At 45.2% G+C, this 18,409-nt stretch overlaps 12 non-coding genes across 12 annotated transcripts; 1 reads left to right on the top strand and 11 right to left on the bottom strand.

Moving 5' to 3' along the window:
* The first annotated feature begins 3,007 nt into the window (after positions 1-3,007).
* On the top strand, positions 3,008-3,110 carry LOC143716807 (U6 spliceosomal RNA). Its single transcript, XR_013196262.1, has one exon. It is a non-coding gene; the product is annotated as a U6 spliceosomal RNA (small nuclear RNA).
* A 2,483-nt stretch (positions 3,111-5,593) lies between these two features.
* Positions 5,594-5,675, bottom strand: trnas-aga (transfer RNA serine (anticodon AGA)). Its single transcript has one exon. It is a non-coding gene; the product is annotated as a tRNA-Ser (tRNA).
* Positions 5,676-6,363: 688 nt separating this feature from the next.
* On the bottom strand, positions 6,364-6,445 carry trnas-aga (transfer RNA serine (anticodon AGA)). Its single transcript has one exon. It is a non-coding gene; the product is annotated as a tRNA-Ser (tRNA).
* Positions 6,446-6,565: 120 nt separating this feature from the next.
* trnak-uuu (transfer RNA lysine (anticodon UUU)) lies at positions 6,566-6,638 on the bottom strand. Its single transcript has one exon. It is a non-coding gene; the product is annotated as a tRNA-Lys (tRNA).
* A 1,164-nt stretch (positions 6,639-7,802) lies between these two features.
* trnak-uuu (transfer RNA lysine (anticodon UUU)) lies at positions 7,803-7,875 on the bottom strand. Its single transcript has one exon. It is a non-coding gene; the product is annotated as a tRNA-Lys (tRNA).
* A 640-nt stretch (positions 7,876-8,515) lies between these two features.
* On the bottom strand, positions 8,516-8,587 carry trnah-gug (transfer RNA histidin (anticodon GUG)). Its single transcript has one exon. It is a non-coding gene; the product is annotated as a tRNA-His (tRNA).
* A 190-nt stretch (positions 8,588-8,777) lies between these two features.
* Positions 8,778-8,859, bottom strand: trnas-aga (transfer RNA serine (anticodon AGA)). Its single transcript has one exon. It is a non-coding gene; the product is annotated as a tRNA-Ser (tRNA).
* A 120-nt stretch (positions 8,860-8,979) lies between these two features.
* trnak-uuu (transfer RNA lysine (anticodon UUU)) lies at positions 8,980-9,052 on the bottom strand. Its single transcript has one exon. It is a non-coding gene; the product is annotated as a tRNA-Lys (tRNA).
* A 5,673-nt stretch (positions 9,053-14,725) lies between these two features.
* trnas-aga (transfer RNA serine (anticodon AGA)) lies at positions 14,726-14,807 on the bottom strand. Its single transcript has one exon. It is a non-coding gene; the product is annotated as a tRNA-Ser (tRNA).
* Positions 14,808-14,929: 122 nt separating this feature from the next.
* Positions 14,930-15,002, bottom strand: trnak-uuu (transfer RNA lysine (anticodon UUU)). The gene has a single exon. It is a non-coding gene; the product is annotated as a tRNA-Lys (tRNA).
* Positions 15,003-15,640: 638 nt separating this feature from the next.
* trnas-aga (transfer RNA serine (anticodon AGA)) lies at positions 15,641-15,722 on the bottom strand. The gene has a single exon. It is a non-coding gene; the product is annotated as a tRNA-Ser (tRNA).
* Positions 15,723-15,842: 120 nt separating this feature from the next.
* trnak-uuu (transfer RNA lysine (anticodon UUU)) lies at positions 15,843-15,915 on the bottom strand. The gene has a single exon. It is a non-coding gene; the product is annotated as a tRNA-Lys (tRNA).
* Positions 15,916-18,409: the final 2,494 nt, after the last annotated feature.

Below are 18,409 nucleotides of genomic sequence, written 5' to 3'. Positions count from 1 at the left end.
GCTGTCTCCCTCCACCCTGAAAGTCTATGTTGCCGCCATTGCCGCACACCATGACCCAGTCGAAGGTAAGTCTGTTGGAAGGCACGACCTGATCATCAGGTTCCTGAGAGGAGCGAGGAGACTGAATCCTCCTCGTCCTCCTCTCGTTCCCTCTTGGGACCTCTCAGTGGTTCTAACTGCCCTGCGGAGTGCTCCCTTTGAGCCTTTGCAATCAGTGGAGCTTAAGTTCCTGTCTATGAAGACAGCGCTCCTGGTTGCATTGGCCTCCATCAAGAGGGTGGGGGACTTGCATGCATTCTCCGTTGACGAAGCGTGCCTGGAGTTTGGGCCGGCTTACTCTCACGTGATCCTGAGACCCCGGCCTGGATATGTGCCCAAGGTTCCTACCACTCCCTTCCGGGACCAGGTGGTGAACCTGCAAGCGCTGCCCCCGGAGGAGGCAGACCCAGCCTTGGCACTGCTCTGTCCAGTACGCGCCCTCCGCGCCTATGTAGACAGGACGCAGTGTTTCAGGACCTCAGACCAGCTCTTTGTCTGTTATGGTGGGAAGCTGAAGGGAAAGGCTCTCTCCAAGCAAAGGTTGTCTCACTGGATAGTGGACGCCATTGCCTTGGCATACCAGCAGCAAGGTCGACCGTGCCCCCTTGGTGTGACCGCCCACTCCACCCGGAGTGTGACATCCTCTTGGGCTCTAGCGCATGGCGCCTCGCTAACAGACATCTGCAGAGCTGCAGGCTGGGCGACACCTAACACATTCGCCAGATTCTACAATCTCCGAGTGGAGCCAGTGTCCTCTCATGTACTCGCTTCAACCAGCTAGTACTGGACCCGCTCAGGTGTCTTCGCTTGCTCGCTATTCCACTCCACGGACTGGATACGTGCGATATTCTCCTCAGGTGAGCTTCCCCGAAAAGCCCTGAGTTCCTCCAGCACTCCTGACGTTGGCGCCAGTGTCTATTGCCTGTGCGTCGGCTAGGTGCCTCCCGTGTGCATGGTCCCTCCTCTGAGCGACCCCCACATGTGTATTTCCACTGTAAGCCTCTCTGAGCGTGTGTCTTTCCCTTGGCAAGCCACCTTGCCACCCCTGGGGTTGAAATATTCCACCTGCGGCTGGACACCCCAGCGTTCTCCATATGTCTCCTTCGGGTCATATGTGTATTCTCTAAGTCCCCCCCCTCTGGGTTGGCAGTAATTGCATATTTCCCCTAAACTTTGGGATATGCTCCCCAGTGTACCTTGGTATTCCTGTGCTAAATAGGAGTCCTTCGTCCGTGCCAGTCTCACGACAGGGATCTCAGATTTACGCAGGGCACTGGAAGACAGCTGAGAAGGTGGCGTGATTAGACTGGTAACCCCATTCGTCGTCATCCGACGTAACTCGGAGTGACAACGAAAGGGAACGTCTCGGTTACGTATGTAACCCTCGTTCCCTGAGTAGGGAACGGAGACGTTACGTCTGCCTGCCACTTTCCGCTGTACCGCGGGGATCGCCTGAGCTCAGTCTTGGCTCCTCAGCGAAGAAACATATCTGCCTGTTGTGGGGCGGAGTTACGCCATGCAAATTCCGCAGACCCATGGCATTTCCTTGCCATTGGCTCGTTTTGTAATACTCGAAGTCGATAGGTGTTCTAAGCGAAACCCCATTCGTCGTCATCCGACGTAACGTCTCCGTTCCCTACTCAGGGAACGAGGGTTACATACGTAACCGAGACGTTTTCCTGCCAACTCTTTTTTTTAATGCTTGTACTCTGGGGCCATCGACGAGTGTGTCCACTCCCTTTCTTCAGCAGATGCCGTAGAGGAACAGGGTTTGACCACAAAGGCAATATCTCCAATGTCTATAGCGCACTCTCAATTTTCCTGCCAACTCTTTTTTTTATGCTTGTACTCTGAGGCCATCGACAAGTTTGTCCACTCCCTTTCTTCAGCAGATGCCTTTGGGGAACAGGGTTTGAACACAAAGGCAATATCTTTTCCCTTCAAGGTTGAGTCACAGAACACCACTGAAACAGAACAATACATTCACACAGAGCAAACTTGAGCTAAAATAGACTTCTACTTATGATGTTTTCACATTTTTATCATACAGTGACCAGCGGTGCTGTAAACACCTAAAGAGTTACATATGCCAAGTAGGAATACGTGTAAATGTGGAAAAACATACACGTGGTGTGATTGAACTTCAAGACCCTAGGCACAGTTGTCTATAAATGCAGCAATCATGAGAACAGCTAAATGAAAATACACAACAGCAACCCATCAAAGTTTACAACTCTTGATTAGTTTGAATGCATGATAGCCCAGTGAATGAATTACAAAGTGTGTGAATATGTATCCTCTGGAAGGCAGGCTACACTAATAAACAAGGTTTTTTTAAAGTGGTGAAATGGCTCGCTGGGCTCTACCACCTTGGTGAGGACTTGCTGGGCCCCCAGGTCTGAATATGCCTCAAATTATCTGTGCCTTTTTGCTTGTTAAGGCAGCGCCTATGCTGAAAGGAGACCGATTTAGAGAAAAAATCAAAGAATAAATCAAATAAAAAAATCTGTGAAGTCCTTCAAGGTTTTGTTTCCAACCTGTGTCAGAGGGCCTCTACCTCAAAGTCTCCAGAGGATTAATTCCTCCTGCTGTGTTTCGTGTCCAGTTACATCGAGTGCATGCAACGGTGGCGCAAACGGCTATGCACTTTCCGTTTTTCTGCCAACTCGATTTTTCTCGAAAACCTGGAGGACACAGCCCATTCAGAGCTTGTATTTTGGTACCATCCATAAGTCTGCCCACCCCATTCTTTCAGTAGATGCTCTCTTACATCATGGTGGAATTGGCCATTTATGAACCCTAAAGCTTTAAGATGTCCTATTCCTAAACTGATTGAGCTTTTGCATCAATCATTGTGTCAAGCAAAGGTATGCAGAGGCGAGATGGCTCGCTGGGCCATACCACCTTGGTGATAGCTCGCTGGAACCCGAGGTGTAAATATGCCTTGAGCTGGGCACCAAACCTTTGCTTGCTAAGGCAGCACATATACTAAGATTGGATCGATACAGAGAAGATTAGCATGGCCCCTGCGAAAGGATGACACGCAAATCCGTGAAGCGCTCCATATTTTTGCAGCTGTGATCAAAGCCTGCATCACTGGACTTGATTCATCCCCTCCTGCCACTCTTTGTTTTCATTCTTGTTCTCTTGTGTCAAGAACTGGTGCATCTCCAATGTCTATAGCGCACTCTCAGTTTTCCTGCCAACTCTTTTTTTTAATGCTTGTACTCTGGGGCCATCGACGAGTGTGTCCACTCCCTTTCTTCAGCAGATGCCGTTGAGGAACAGGGTTTGACCACAAAGGCAATATCTCCAACCATATACACGCACCATATTCTCTCTGAAGCAAGATTCTTCCGAAATAAATAGGAGCGTTTCGTTTTCAGTCTTTTCTCTAAGGGTTCGAACTGGAGAGCTTGTGCTTTCAAAGAAGGTCCCAGTTTCAATTCACTCGAACATCCAGAGCACATCAAGGGCACGCGCTGTGCACAAAAAGACAAGTCTGAAGGACGGGGTGAGGAGAGGTGGTGACATGGAGCTCAATTTCAATGGCACCCAGAAAATCTTGCCGTGACCCGGATTCCAACCAGGGTTGCTGCGGCCACAACGCAGAGTACTAACCACTATACGATCACAGCGAGCTACCGGTCTACCCGACGTGTCCCTGAATACAAAGGGGCGTTGTCATCTTTAGCTTGCAGACAAAACTGTTTCTTACCAACATAACTCTTTTCAAGGGTAATCATGTAACAGTGACTTTTTTTCCTTTTTATGGGGCGGTTTCCCGGACAGACATTAAGCCTAGTGCTAGACTAAAATGGCCCTTTAAACCAGTTTAACAGAAATCTGCTTTCTCTGTCATGGCTTTAAATAGTCCTAGATTTAGTTTAGTCCAGAGTTTAATAAACTGATTTCCTGGAGGAAGATTAGAGTTACCCCAAGACTAAATTGAGTCTTAAATTAAACCTACCAGGAGGCAGGTTTAACTTCAGATTAACAATGTGTTTCAAAGAAGACACATGTATTACTAGTATATATATACAGTTGTGGTCAGAATTAATGGCACCCCTGGTAAATATGATCAAAAATTTTCTTTTGATCTTCCATTTAAAACAAATTGCAAAAATCTAACCTTTCATTGAAGTAAAATAATTGAAAGTGGGGGGGAAATCGCATTATGAAATAAATGTTTTTCTCCAAAGCACGTTGGCCACAATTATTGGCACCCCTAGAATTTTTTTACGAGTGAAATATTTCTGAAGTATATTTCCATTAATATTTACCATTTTTTTAGCACACCAGGGTGACTAGGAACATAAAAATGTCTTCTTGACTTTTCAAGAATGACTTCTTGTTTCACAGGAGTTTAAATATGAGGAAACACAAAGGCCAAATTCCCTCAATCATCCACCACAATGAGTGAAACCAAAGAATATAGTTCTGATGTGCATTAAAAGATTGTTGAGCATCACAAAATGGAAAGTGGCTTTAAGAAAATAGCTAAAGAATTGAAAATCCCCATTTTGACCATCAGGGCAATAATTATGAAGTTCCAATCAACTAAAGATGTTACGAATCTTTCAAGTGACAAGTTTCGCACGCTCTCCCTTTTGCACCATATATCTCGTTAAATGTGGAGCAAAACTGACTTGTGCATCTGTAGAGGCAGTGGGCGGAGCCTACATGAATATTCATGAGTTTCCCGGGCATGCGCGTGGAACTGCTCGTTTTAGTTCACTCAGAGGTTCCCTCCTCGTTTCTCAGCAGGTTTAATGGGTTATATATATATATTATAAGGTAAATATAGTTTCAGCGCGAACTTAAACTACAATTGTGTATCGTTTCGTAATGTTCATAATGTTTTTATTAATTTGCACATTTTGTGCATTCGTCAATGACTGAATGATTGCAGGCATTCACTTCGTGTAGGCCTATATAAAGTATTTAGATTCTTGTGTGAGTTTGGGAGATCTCACCACGAGTGGGAGGGAGTGGGGGTCGAGGGAAAGCACGAGAGTGAGTTCAAATGGTTCAATTTCAAAAGAAATGCCTGGAAGTCTGTTTGTAATTAATTGTATATATATATAATTAATTACAAACAGACTTCCAGGCATTTCTTTTCTTTTCTTCCATAGCTGATGTGTGCTGTTCCATATCTGATGTTTATTTAGCTTGCTTAAAAATAATTTTATCTTGTTTAGTAAAAAAATGTTTCTGATGCCATTTTTTCCTTGTATTTGCTTCTCAGTTCCATGCAATTTTTAGCTTTTCTTGGTTCATTCCATGTTTTATAGGCTACCTCTGTCATGCTAATTCAGATTAGTACAGTTGGTTTTAAATTAATCTGGTTTATTTTAGTTCAGGGCTCCATAGTCCAGGTGTAACTAATCTGTACTTAATCTGTGTTACAGAAAGCCATTTTTTAAGACACGATTAACTATTCTAGATTAAGGCCTACTCCAGGCTTAATTTAAGCCCTGTCCGGGAAACCGCCCCATAAAGTTTAAGCTAGGCCTCCAGAAGGTTACAAACTAAAGCTGGCGCATTCTGTCAATGTAGTCAGCAGCATTCGAACCTACGCGGGGAGACCCCAATGGATTTCTAGTCCATCGCCTTAACCACTCGGCCACGACTACAAGCTGGCTGAAAGGGGCACGTCGTTTGTGGATTGGTGGCTTGCAGCGTTGCTGCCCGAGGCCAGTGTAGATTAGCAAGAACTCAACAACAAAACGTTGTGTCAAAGGCGCAGTTGTTTGTAGCAAATAGCAAGCCCGCGGCACTCTAGGTAACAGCCAGCGAGTGTACTGACACCTAGCGATTAGAAAATATACACGCACCATATTCTCTCTGAAGCAAGATTCTTCCGAAATAAATAGGAGCGTTTCGTTTCCAGTCTTTTCTCTAAGGGTTCGAACCTGAGAGCTCGTGCTTTCAAAGAAGGTCCCAGTTTCAATTCACTCGAAGATCCAGAGCACATCAAGGGCACGCGACGTGCACAAACAGAGAAGTCCTAAGGACGGGGTGAGGAGAGGTGGTGACATGGAGCTCAATTTCAATGGCACCCAGAAAATATTGCCGTGACCCGGATTCGCTGCGGCCACAACGCAGAGTACTAACCACTATACGATCACGGCGAGCTACAGGACTACCCGACGTGTCCCTGAATACAAAGGGGCCTTGTCATATTTAGCTTGCAGACAAAACTGTTTCTTACCAACATGACTCTTTTCAAGGGTAATCCTGTAACAGTGACTTTTTTTCCTTTTATAAAGTTTAAGCTAGGCCTCCAGAAGGTTACAAACTAAAGCAGGCGCATGCTGTCAACGTAGTCGGCAGGATTCGAACCTGCGCGGGGAGACCCCAATGGATTTCTAGTCCATCGCCTTAACCACTCGGCCACGACTACAAGCTGGCTGAAAGGGGCATGTCGTTTGGCTTGGTGGCTTGCAGCGTCGCTGCCCGAGGCCAGTGTAGATCAGCATGAACTCAACAACAAAACGTACCGCTCCATAAAAAGAGGCTCGTTCGCCCGAACAGGGACTTGAACCCTGGACCCTCAGATTAAAAGTCTGATGCTCTACCGACTGAGCTATCCGGGCTCTTGCTGGGCAAGCGTGCGTGCTGCGTGGGAACGCACAGCAAAATGAATCGTATTGGCGCAGAAAAAAGAGTGTCCCCCAATGCATTGCGTTTCCTTCTTCGAAGATTCAGAACGTCCCAATTGCTTTGAATGGGGAACGTTTTGTGAACAGGGAACAGAGTTAATGGACTGGCAACAATCTCCATAGAACATGAATTGGCACAGAGAATCGAAATAGAGGATGCAGTTAAGACCTTTGCTGCGATGAAGGCCTGCCGTGCGCGTTTCTGAAATGTAAGTTAAGCTTCATTTGCTCTTTAGTCGTTATTTAAGATGGTGAACCTACTGATGATATAATGTGCTTGCGGACATTTAATTTGTGTCTGTATACGCACATAAGAAAGTGGTGTAAAGAGATTTGCAACAGTAATTTGAGGAGGTGAAATTTGATTATTTGGAAAATTCCTGTCATGACTGCTTAAAGAAAAATGTCAGCAGGCATTTGCCTCCTGCATAAACTTTAAAATTGATGACATTTTGGGCACACGAGCGTTGCGCACTATTTGCGTTATATGTAGGCCTATGGCTTATTGGTCTTTGTGTGTTGTTGCTGGTTTTGCATTATATGTATATGGCATATTGGTCTTTGTGTGTTGTTGCTGGTTTTGCGTTATATGTATATGGCATATTGGTCTTTGTGTGTTGTTGCTGGTTTTGCGTTATATGTAGGCTATATGGCATATTGGTATTTGTGTGTTGTTGCTGGTACGTTGCAAATAGAGGGGCAACCCAATTGTTTTTCGCCTAGTGCGGCAGAAGTGCACTCATTCGAAGTGCAAAAAAAGCTGTAAAGCACAGGAGGGAGCTTCACAGGGGGTATGGCTTATCTAAATGAGATATATATGAGCCCTATTGTCACTCCCAGCAGCAGAGACAGGTGAGAACTGCACAATCTTTAGAGGTCGTTTTCTCATCTTTGAGCTTTTTTAAGTGCCTACCTTCAAATGGCGACAACTTCTCCAAATATGATCAGATTTCCACATGTTACATGTTACACATGTTTCAGCTGGCTGAAAGGGGCATGTCGTTTGGCTTGGTGCCTTGTAGCGTCGCTGCCCGAGGCCAGTGTAGATCAGCAAGAACTCAACAACAAAACGTACCGCTCCACAAAAAGAGGCTCATTCACCCGAACAGGGACTTGAACCCTGGATCCTCAGATTAAAAGTCTGATGCTCTACCGACTGAGCTATCCGGGCTCTTGCTCGAGAAGCGTGCGTGCTGCGTAGGAACGCACAGCAAAATGAATCGTATTGGCGCAGAAAAAAGAGTGTCCTCCAATGCGTTGCGTTTCCTTCTTCGAAGATTCAGAATGGCCGTCAAAACGTCTGCTATGTCAAAATATATTTGCTAATTAGTGGGAATGCAGCCTAGTAGACTGATGATAATAGTAATTAAAGGAAAATAATGTTAGGAAAAAGAACAAAAACTCACTGCTACTTGTCTGGAAAGCCTCTTCACACGCTTCAATGCTGTTGACTTGCCGCGCTCTTATCGTTATTGTAAACTTGTGTCAAAGGCGCAGTTGTTTGTAGCAAATAGCAAGCCCGCGGCACTCTAGGTAACAGTCAGCGAGTGTACTGACACCTAGCGATTAGAAAATATACACGCACCATATTCTCTCTGAAGCAAGATTCTTCCGAAATAAATAGTAGCGTTTCGTTTTCAGTCTTTTCTCTAAGGGTTCGAACCTGAGAGCTCGTGCATTCAAAGAAGGTCCCAGTTTCAATTCACTCGAACATCCAGAGCACATCAAGGGCACGCGCCGTGCACAAAAAGAGAAGTCTGAAGGACGGGGTGGTGACATGGAGCTCAATTTCAATGGCACCCAGAAAATCATGCCGTGACCCGGATTCGAACCGGGGTTGCTGCGGCCACAACGCAGAGTACTAACCACTATACGATCACGGCGAGCTACAGGACTACCCGACGTGTCCCTGAATACAAAGGGGCCTTGTCATCTTTAGCTTGCAGACAAAACTGTTTCTTACCAACATGACTCTTTTCAAGGGTAATCCTGTAACAGTGACTTTTTTTCCTTTTATAAAGTTTAAGCTAGGCCTCCAGAAGGTTACAAACTAAAGCAGGCGCATGCTGTTAACGTAGTCGGCACGATTCGAACCTGCGCGGGGAGACCCCAATGGATTTCTAGTCCATCGCCTTAACCACTCGGCCACGACTAGAAGCTGTCTGAAAGGGGCATGTCGTTTGGCTTGGTGCCTTGCAGCGTCGCTGCCCAAGGCCAGGGTAGATCAGCAAGAGCTCAACAACAAAACGTACCGCTCCACAAAAAGAGGCTCATTCACCCGAACAGGGACTTGAACCCTGGACCCTCAGATTAAAAGTCTGATGCTCTACCGACTGAGCTATCCGGGCTCTTGCTCGAGAAGCGAGCGTGCTGCGTCGGAACGCACAGCAAAATGAATCGTATTGGCGCAGAAAAAAGAGTGTCCTCCAATGCATTGCGTTTCCTTCTTCGAAGATTCAGAACGTCCCAATTGCTTTGAATGGGGAACGTTTTGTGAACAGGGAACAGAGTTAATGGACTGGCAACAATCTCCATAGAACATGAATTGGCACAGAGAATCGAAATAGAGGATGCAGTTAATACCTTTGCTGCGATGAAGGCCTGCCGTGCGCGTTTCTGAAATGTAAGTTAAGCTTCATTTGCTCTTTAGTCGTTATTTAAGATGGTGAACCTACTGATGATATAATGTGCTTGCGGACATTTCATTTGTGTGTGTATGCGCACATAAGAAAGTGGTGTAAAGAGATTTGCAACAGTAATTTGAGGAGGTGAAATGTGATTATTTGGAAAATTCCTGTCATGACTGCTTAAAGAAAAATGCCAGCAGGCATTTGCCTCCTGCATAAACTTTAAAATTGTTGACATTTTGGGCTCACGAGCGTTGCGCACTATTTGCGTTATATGTAGGCCTATGGTCTTTGTGTGTTGTTGCTGGTTTTGCATTATATGTATATGGCATATTGGTCTTTGTGTGTTGTTGCTGGTTTTGCGTTATATGTATATGGCATATTGGTCTTTGTGTGTTGTTGCTGGTTTTGCGTTATATGTAGGCTATATGGCATATTATGGCGTATTTGTGTGTTGTTGCTGGTACGTTGCAAATAGAGGGGCAGCACAATTGTTTTTCGCCTAGTGCGGCAGAAGTGCACTCATTCGAAGTGCAAAAAAAGCTGTAAAGCACAGGGGGGAGCTTCGAAGGGGGTATGGCTTATCTAAATGAGATGTATATGAGCCCTATTGTCACTCCCAGCAGCAGAGATAGGTGAGAACTGCACAATCTTTAGAGGTCGTTTTCTCATCTTTGAGCTTTTTTAAGTGCCTACCTTCAAATGGCCACAACTTCTCCAAATATAATCAGATTTCCACATGTTACATGTTGCACATGTTTCAGCTGGCTGAAAGGGGCATGTCGTTTGGCTTGGTGCTGTTGTGGCTTTTTTTATCATCAAACAAACATCATCACTGAGTAAGAGACACTCTGAGTCCAAATTGGTAGTTTATAAAGTATTTATTCTCTTGCAAGAGAGATCCTCGTCACCAATACACATTTGTGAGTCAGTGAGGAGAGATAAGGAGAAGCAGTGTCTGTCTTTTTTATATCTCATGTTCTCCAAGGCCTTATTTCTGCCCTCCCCTCAGGGAGAGAGGTATACTTTGTCTTCTCTCTTCCTCCCTGGCCCTGAGAGGTAAATGCCCCCTTAACCCTTTAGGCTATAAAGTACAAACGCACTCAAGATGACCCCTTGACCATCTGCTTTTCCTTACCTCCACTGACCACCAACCACAGTAAATTATCACACAAGCCCCCCTCTCACTACAAGTGAGAAAACAGATGAGACCATAATTAGGAATCACTGAAAGAAGGGTAATAGATGGAAAATTCCATAACAACTCCTCTCTGTTTATCATACTATGATAACTGATTAATCAAACATTGCAATAATAGTAATAATAAATGCAAATTCAAGTCACATTGTGTGTGTTACAAGTGACACACCTTTTGCAAAAATTTTCAGCAAAGGCTGTAAATCCTTTAGTATACCATAAATCTTTCATCTGCATTACCATACTCCCCTTGGACACGTGGTCTAACCCATGTGTCAACTTAGCGTAATGCTGAAAGAAGTGTTTGGGTAAACAAGGAATGCCATCACTCATCCATACACCCCCCTGGAGGCTGCAGCCAGACGACCTCCATTTCTGTTTTTCTGCTCCTGTGGAAAAAGTCTGCATGCTTTCTAAACAAGGAGAAATGTCAGGGTTAGGCACAGATACCAAAGTACACGTCGTTTCTTTTGTCTCCTGCGCTGCCGCGGCCTTCGCTGCCGCGTCGGCTCTCGCGTTTCCTGTGGAAATAAAGCTTTTATCGTTAGAGTGCGCTTCGCATTTACAGACTGCAACCTTGTCTGGCAAAAGAATGGCCTCCAAAAGCTTAGAGACCAGTGAAGCGTTCAATATCGGATGTCCATCCGACTTCAAAAAATTCCTGTGCTTCCAAATTGCTCCGAAATCATGTGTAATCCCGAAAGCATAACGCGAGTCTGTGTAAATCGTCACACATTTGTCTGCCATTAATTTACACGCTTATGTCAGTGCAACCAATTCAGCTGCCTGAGCTGAATAAGTTGATGGCAATTTGCCAGATTTTACAACTTCAAATTCAGTGGTCACCGCAAAACCAACCTTATTCAGGCCTGTTTGTGGATCTTTGGATGCCGATCCATCCACAAAGAGGACATTATCACAATTCTCCAAAGGTGTGTCCAACAGGTCTGGACGTGGAGTACACACCTGCTCCAAAACAGAAAGACAACAGTGATGTTCCTCCCCATCATCTTCTGTTGGCAGATGTGTGGCAGGATTCAAAGTTGTGCATCTTTTCACAGTTATGTTCGGCATATCGAGCAAAATTGTATGGTATCTCAACCATCTGGCTGAAGATAAGTGTGATGTTTTCTGTTCTTGCAAAATCATGGTAACTGCGTGTGGGACCATCATAGTCAAATCAGAATACCCCACAAATTCTCTTGAAGCCAGCACAGCCAGCTCAGCAGCTGCCACAGCCCTCAGGCAGAGTGGCAGACCTGCTGCAACTGCATCAAGTTTCGTTGAAAAATATGCTACTGGTCTTAGTCTGTCACCATGGGTTTGCAAGAGCACTGAACTCATAAAGCCGTATTTTTCATCTACCATCTGTATAAATGGTTTGTCAACTGCTGGAAGGCCCAACGCTGGAGCCTGAGCCAATTGCATTTTCAAAGTTTCAAAAGCTTCCTGTGCTTCTGCTGGCCAATCAATCTTGTCACATGATCTCAGCCCTTTCCCTGCTGTCAGGGCTCTCAAGGGCTTTTCCAACAGTGCATAATTTGGAATACACGTTCGACAATATGCACACATTCCCAAAAATGACAACAATTGTTTCTTTGTTACTGATCTTGGTACATCTTTGATCGCTTTAACTCGTTTTTCAGAGAGAGCTTTACTGTTTGGTGTGATCGTGTGACCCAAAAAAGTTATTTTCTGCTTCACAAACTGCAGCTTAGCCAGACTGACCTTGTGCCCCTCCCTTTCCAAATGCTTCAGGAGAGACACACTGTCAGCCACACACACAGCCTCATCTCGTGCACAAATCAACAGATCGTCCACATATTGTAACAGCGCTGTTCCGTTCGACAAAATTAACGGTTCGAGGCTTCGTTTGAGAGCCTCATTATAAATAGTTGGGGACTCAGAAAAACCTTGGCACAAACGGGTGAAAGTATACGGTTTGTTGTCAAAATCAAACGCAAACCAGAACTGACTTTCTTTTGCCACTGGGACGCTAAAAAATCAACCACAGTGAAGTATGTTGCATCTTGCGGAATCTGTGACAAAATCGTGTACGGGTTCGGGACCCGTGGCGCTCTCGCGATAACAGCTTCATTAACTGAAATTAAATCCTGCACAAAACGCCACTGAACCATGTCATTCTGATTAGCTGTTGCCTTTTTTACTGGGAAAATGGGTGTTCGTACTGGAGAATCATGACACGGGATGATGACTTTCTCTTTCAGGAGAGATTCAAAAACTGGCCGGATCCCTCGCAATGCCTCCTTTTTCAGGGGACATTGCGGTTGACACGGCCTGTAATCAGACTTTGGGGTGATTACCACTGGTTCAGAATTTTTAATCAATCCAACATCATACTTGTGTTTCGCCCACAATGCTGAAGGTATTTCTGCCAGGATAGGATGAATATCTGTGGCAGAAATAGCTCCGTGATCATGCTTCTCCATTACACTCTGAACAATAGCAGTCACAGCTCTGTGTACATCAACCTCAAAATCACATGGCAGCATGAATGCCCCTACACTGTCACTCTTCTGCACCCCGTCTCCCTTTTCAGCCCAATCTGTGGCTGTCATGCACTGTCTCACAAAAGGACCCAAATCTGCCCACTGCTGCGCTTTGCCCTTGGTTACTGATAAGTGAGGCGCCGACATTCCTGTTATCAAATACAACTTCATTTGTTTTTCTGACAGGCAAGCTGAAAGCGCACACACATTCTCATTCCAGAACATTTTATCAAACTTCATTTTCTCATCTTCTGTCTCGTTAAACCACTCTTCCTCAAACTGAGGTTCACGCTCAAAGACAACATGTGACGTGCAATGCAATTTGTCAGGCATCATATTTTCTGTGTTATCTGATACTGTTCGATCTTTTGCCATGTTCAAAATCATTTTTGCCCAATCAGAATCTTTTACCTGCCACTCGTATGCCCATTGTGGCTCAAATTTTGCACAACACATATGCTGTTCTTCCTCAATAACAATACCCATCGGGCCCGCAGTGAGTTTCAAATTTAATTCACACATTAAATCTCTTGCCAACAATGGAGCCGGACAGGTTTCAGAGCACAAAAACTCATGTTTCAATGCTTTGCCCCCCTCCGTCTCGCATTGTAACGGCACAGTGAAATTTTCTGAAATTTCATGCCCTGACGCTGACGTGCTTTCCAACACCACATCGTTAAATCTTGGTTTGCATGGCAAGTCATATGGCCTTATTGTGGACCGGGCTACACCCGAGTCCACGAGAAACTCTATCATTGTACCGTCAACTAACAGTGGATATCTCGGTAGTCTTAAAAATCCTGAACCTTTATACATTCTCAGACATTCAGCAGAAACAGCGTTATTCAAATTTTCATCACTCACACATTAAGGTTTGCTAACATTTTCTTCGTTGCAAGAAGCATTATGTACATCAGTGTATGTGTGCGTGTTGTGTGTGTGTGTTAAAAAATTTTCACTTCCCTTTCTCGCAGTCGGTTGAATGCCTGTCGCTCGCCCTCCCCTCTCCTGTTCTCCGTTCCTCTGTAGTCAATCCGCCTTCCGCGCCTCCGGACAATCCTTCGCCCAGTGTCCATCGCCCTTGCACACTCTGCACTTCGTGCATCTGACAAAGTCATGTTCGTTGCTTTCGCACAGTCCACATTTCCACTTTCCCTGATACACTTTCTTCTTCTTGTTGGCCCAGTTCTGCCGCGCTGGTGGTGCGCTCGTGCTAGCTTTGATCTGTGATAAATAGGAGCGTTTCGTTTTCAGTCTTTTCTCTAAGGGTTCGAACCTGAGAGCTCGTAATTTCAAAGAAGGTTCCAGTTTCAATTCACTCGAACATCCAGAGCACATCAAGGGCACGCGCCGTGCACAAAAAGAGAAGTCTGAAGGACGGGGTGGTGACATGGAGCTCAATTTCAATGGCACCCAGAAAATCTTGCCGTGACCCGGATTCGAACCGGGGTTGCTGCGGCCACAACGCAGAGTACTAACCACTATACAATCGCGGCGAGCTACCGGTCTACCTGACGTGTCCCTGAATACAAAGGGGCCTTGTCATCTTTAGCTTGCAGACAAAACTGTTTCTTACCAACATGACTCTTTTCAAGGGTAATACTGTAACAGTGACTTTTTTTCCTTTTATAAAGTTTAAGCTAGGCCTCCAGAAGGTTACAAACTAAAGCAGGCTCATGCTGTCAACGTAGTCGGCAGGATTCGAACCTGCGGGGGGAGACCCCAATGGATTTCTAGTCCATCGCCTTAACCACTCGGCCACGACTACAGGCTGGCTGAAAGGGGCACGTCGTTTGTGGATTGGTGCCTTGCAGCGTCGCTGCCCGAGGCCAGTGTAGATCAGCAAGAACTCAACAACAAAACGTACCGCTCCACAAAATGAGGCTTGTTCGCCTGAACAGGGACTTGAACCCTGGACCCTCAGATTAAAAGTCTGATGCTCTACCGACTGAGCTATCCGGGCTCTTGCTCGAGAAGCGAGCGTGCTGCGTGGGAACGCACAGCAAAATGAATCGTATTGGCGCAGAAAAAAGAGTGTCCTCCAATGCGTTGCGTTTCCTTCTTCGAAGATTCAGAATGGCCGTCAAAACGTCTGCTATGTCAAAATATATTTGCTAATTAGTGGGAATGCAGCCTAGTAGACTGATGATAATAGTAATTAAAGGAAAATAATGCTAGGAAAAAGAACAAAAATTCACTGCTACTTGTCTGGAAAGCCTCTTCACACGCTTCAATGCTGTTGACTTGCCGCGCTCCTATCGTTATTGTAAACTTGTGTCAAAGGCGCAGTTGTTTGTAGCAAATAGCAAGCCCGTGGCACTCTAGGTAACAGCCAGCGAGTGTACTGACACCTAGCGATTAGAAAATATACACGCACCATATTCTCTCTGAAGCAAGATTCTTCCGAAATAAATAGGAGTGTTTCGTTTTCAGGCCCCTGAATACAAAGGGGCCTTGTCATCTTTAGCTTGCAGACAAAACTGTTTCTTACCAACATGATTCTTTTCAAGGGTAATCCTGTAACAGTGACTTTTTTTCCTTTTATAAAGTTTAAGCTAGGCCTCCAGAATGTTACAAACTAAAGCAGGCGCATGCTGTCAACGTAGTCAGCACGATTCGAACCTGCACGGGGAGACCCCAATGGATTTCTAGTCCATCGCCTTAACCACTCGGCCACGACTACAAGCTGGCTGAAAGGGGCATGTCGTTTGCCTTGGTGCCTTGCAGCGTCGCTGCCCGAGGCCAGTGTAGATCAGCATGAACTCAACAACAAAACGTACCGCTCCACAAAAAGAGGCTTGTTCGCCCGAACAGGGACTTGAACCCTGGACCCTCAGATTAAAAGTCTGATGCTCTACCGACTGAGCTATCCAGGCTCTTGCTGGGGAAGCGTGTGTGCTGCGTGGGAACGCACAGCAAAATGAATCGTATTGGCGCAGAAAAAAGAGTGTCCTCCAATGCATTGCGTTTCCTTCTTCGAAGATTCAGAACGGCCGTCAAAACGTCTTCTATGTCAAAATATATTTGCAAATTAGTGGGAATGCAGCCTATTAGACTGATGATAATAGTCATTAAAGGAAAATAATGCTAGGAAAAAGAACAAAAACTCACTGCTACTTGTCTGGAAAGCCTCTTCACACACTTCAAAGCTGTTGACTTGCCGCGCTCCTATCGTTATTGTAAACTTGTGTCAAAGGCGCAGTTGTTTGTAGCAAATAGCAAGCCCGCGGCACTCTAGGTAACAGCCAGCGAGTGTTCTGACACCTAGCGATTAGAAAACTATGTGACCCGTCACAGAAACCAGGGACACAAGTCGGCAGCACAACTTTCGAGCAAAATGAGAAAAAAGAGTTTTTTTCAAAATTGGTGAATTTCAATTTTTTGCAGAATCTGTTAATTGAAATCACGAAGAAGCCTCTCCATGTTTGAGATAGCAGTATTGGTATATTTAAAAGCTTACATTTTGAGGTTGAAATCGGCTTGTTTTCGGAGATTCTAGAATTCAGTAGGGGCGTGACGTGTCATTGTCTGTGTGTATTTTCATACTGAATAACCCGGCGGTTTTGCCCCCGCCCTCCAAGTGAACCGCATGGCTACTTATTATGCTGTGCTCTGGCCGGCTCTATCTGATATCAAAATTCAATGAAGATGGATGCCGCAAAGATTGTCGCAGACGAGCTGAACCGTGGCAGTTACACCGAAAATGTTTTCGCTGCACTTCGTGGGCTCGGGAAACTGAACCGGAGGTATGGGGGCGGCGCGCGCGCCCTCAGTGCTTGAATACGGCGGCTCGGCTCGCTGACAGCGGTGGCTGGCTGTTTCATATGTGACGTCCCAATTGCTTTGAATGGGGAATGTTTTGTGAACAGGGAACAGAGTTAATGGACTGGCAACAATCTCCATAGAACATGAATTGGCACAGAGAATCGAAATAGAGGATACAGTTAAGACCTTTGCTGCGATGAAGGCCTGCCGTGCGCGTTTCTGAAATGCAAGTTAAGCTTCATTTGCTCTTTAGTCGTTATTTAAGATGGTGAACCTGCTGATGATATAATGTGCTTGCCGACATTTCATTTGTGTGTGTATACGCACATAAGAAAGTGGTGTAAAGAGATTTGCAACAGTAATTTGAGGAGGTGAAATGTGATTATTTGGAAAATTCCTGTCATGACTGCTTAAAGAAAAATGCCAGCAGGCATTTGCCTCCTGCATAAACTTTAATATTGTTGACATTTTGGGCACACGAGCGTTGCGCACTATTTGCGTTATATGTAGGCCTATGGCTTATTGGTCTTTGTGTGTTGTTGCTGGTTTTGCATTATATGTATATGGCATATTGGTCTTTGTGTGTTGTTGCTGGTATTGCCTTATATGTATATGGCATATTGGTCTTTGTGTGTTGTTGCTGGTTTTGCGTTATATGTAGGCTATATGGCATATTGGTATTTGTGTGTTGTTGCTGGTACGTTGCAAATAGAGGGGCAGCACAATTGTTTTTCGCCTAGTGCGGCAGAAGTGCACTCATTCGAAGTGCAAAAAAAGCTGTAAAGCACTGGGGGGAGCTTCACAGGGGGTATTGCTTATCTAAATGAGATGTATATGAGCCCTATTGTCACTCCCAGCAGCAGAGACAGGTGAGAACTGCACAATCTTTAGAGGTCGTTTTCTCATCTTTGAGCTTTTTTAAGTGCCTACCTTCAAATGGCCACAACTTCTCCACATATAATCAGATTTCCACATGTTACATGTTGCACATGTTTCAGCTGGCTGAAAGGGGCATGTCGTTTGGCTTGGTGCCTTGTAGCGTCGCTGCCCGAGGCCAGTGTAGATCAGCAAGAACTCAACAACAAAACGTACCGCTCCACAAAAAGAGGCTCATTCACCCGAACAGGGACTTGAACCCTGGACCCTCAGATTAAAAGTCTGATGCTCTACCAACTGAGGTATCCGGGCTCTTGCTCGAGAAGCGTGCGTGCTGCGTCGGAACGCACAGCAAAATGAATCGTATTGGCGCAGAAAAAAGAGTGTCCTCCAATGCGTTGCGTTTCCTTCTTCGAAGATTCAGAATGGCCGTCAAAACGTCTGCTATGTCAAAATATATTTGCTAATTAGTGGGAATGCAGCCTAGTAGACTGATGATAATAGTAATTAAAGGAAAATAATGCTAGGAAAAAGAACAAAAACTCACTGCTACTTGTCTGGAAAGCCTCTTCACACGCTTCAATGCTGTTGACTTGCCGCGCTCCTATCGTTATTGTAAACTTGTGTCAAAGGCGCAGTTGTTTGTAGCAAATAGCAAGCCCGCGGCACTCTAGGTAACAGCCAGCGAGTGTACTGACACCTAGCGATTAGAAAATATACACGCACCAT

Source organism: Siphateles boraxobius, unplaced genomic scaffold (genome assembly GCF_051911475.1).
Source record: "Siphateles boraxobius isolate OS27281-9 unplaced genomic scaffold, OSU_SipBor_1 6, whole genome shotgun sequence".
Taxonomy (NCBI): Eukaryota; Metazoa; Chordata; class Actinopteri; order Cypriniformes; family Leuciscidae; genus Siphateles; species Siphateles boraxobius.
Note: the sequence above shows the minus strand (reverse complement) of the source record. Positions and strands in the feature narration are given on the sequence as shown.